Source organism: Hoplias malabaricus, chromosome 1, assembly GCF_029633855.1.
Source record: "Hoplias malabaricus isolate fHopMal1 chromosome 1, fHopMal1.hap1, whole genome shotgun sequence".
Taxonomy (NCBI): domain Eukaryota; kingdom Metazoa; phylum Chordata; class Actinopteri; order Characiformes; family Erythrinidae; genus Hoplias; species Hoplias malabaricus.
The window spans coordinates 2756518-2757622 of record NC_089800.1 but is presented as its reverse complement, the minus strand read 5'-3'; the positions used below and the strand labels follow the sequence as shown (position 1 = coordinate 2757622).

Genomic DNA, 1105 nt, shown 5'->3' with positions numbered 1-1105 from the left:
TGTTTTGAGTTTTCAGTGTTTTTTTTTTAAGTTTTACTGAAGGTTTGTAAAAAGAGTGAGGCTCCAGATGGTGGTTCTAGGGTTCTTTAGTTAATGCAGTGGTTCTAATTAGAACCACGTGTTCTATATAGAACTATTTTCATACTGAAATGGTTCTCCAGGTTGATGAAGAGCGTTAATCTGGTTCCATGGAGCACCTTCCTGGAAACAGAAGAATCATATGCACCACATTCTCCATGAATCTGAAGAACCATTTCACTATGCAGCTGGTTCTGTACAGAACTCGCAGTTCTAAGTAGAACCATCGCCTTAACTAAAGGACCCTCTTAAGAAAGAGCTCAGAGCCTCACCCTGGAGTCCTGCCCTCCATGTTTTCTGTGCACTACAATCACATAATAAAACCACATGTAAACAAAGACATTAACATGAAGCACCAAAGCTTCTCCAGACCTTCCAAAGACGTCTGGGACAATGGCTAAACTAGGCCTCGTTTCTCTTTGCTTTAGAGCGTAGAGGAGTTTACCTGTCGAGTGAAATTTTAAATATATAAACGTCCAGTCAGTTCCCAGTCCATACAGGGAAAAAGCTGCAGGAGCAGCCAGACACTTCCTGGACTTTATTCTGCCAGCTCCCTGTACACAGTGTGGGTAACGTCTGTGTGAACAGAGCCAGGAATGTCCCGGAGTATTCACAATAAATTCATGCTGTGTCTACTGTATGTGCTGCAGGGGTGCCACCCCATGCCTGAACCGCGCAGAACATTTCTGACTGTGAGAACCCATCCGACACGGCAAATCTCTGGCTGGTGTAAAAGGGCAGCTCCAGAAAATGTCGGTACCTGGTTCTATAGACATTTTTTCAGAGTTCATAAGATTAAACGAGGCTGGGATAGAGGAAATAATGTGCAAATGAATGAGCACTGAGACTTGGTAAGATAAAGACATGTTCAAATGTTCGTGCCCTTTAACTGAATGCAGTTGGATCCCTAAAATAATCATTAATTTTTACTCTTTAAAAGTGATTCCAGCTTCATATAATCAAGCAGATCCCACAAAAAAAAAACCAAACACGATATTTTAGTCTTTTATTTCATAATATTTTTTTT

At 41.1% G+C, this 1105-nt stretch overlaps 1 protein-coding gene across 4 annotated transcripts in view; it reads left to right on the top strand.

Moving 5' to 3' along the window:
* Positions 1–428, top strand: part of gramd1a (GRAM domain containing 1A) — a 32796-nt gene extending 32368 nt beyond the window's left edge. For all 4 annotated transcript variants that reach the window (XM_066643475.1, XM_066643457.1, XM_066643447.1 and 1 more), the window contains one exon: positions 1–428. This exon is cut by the window's left edge and continues 2952 nt beyond it. The gene's annotated coding sequence lies outside the window, so the exon portion shown is untranslated.
* Positions 429–1105: the final 677 nt, after the last annotated feature.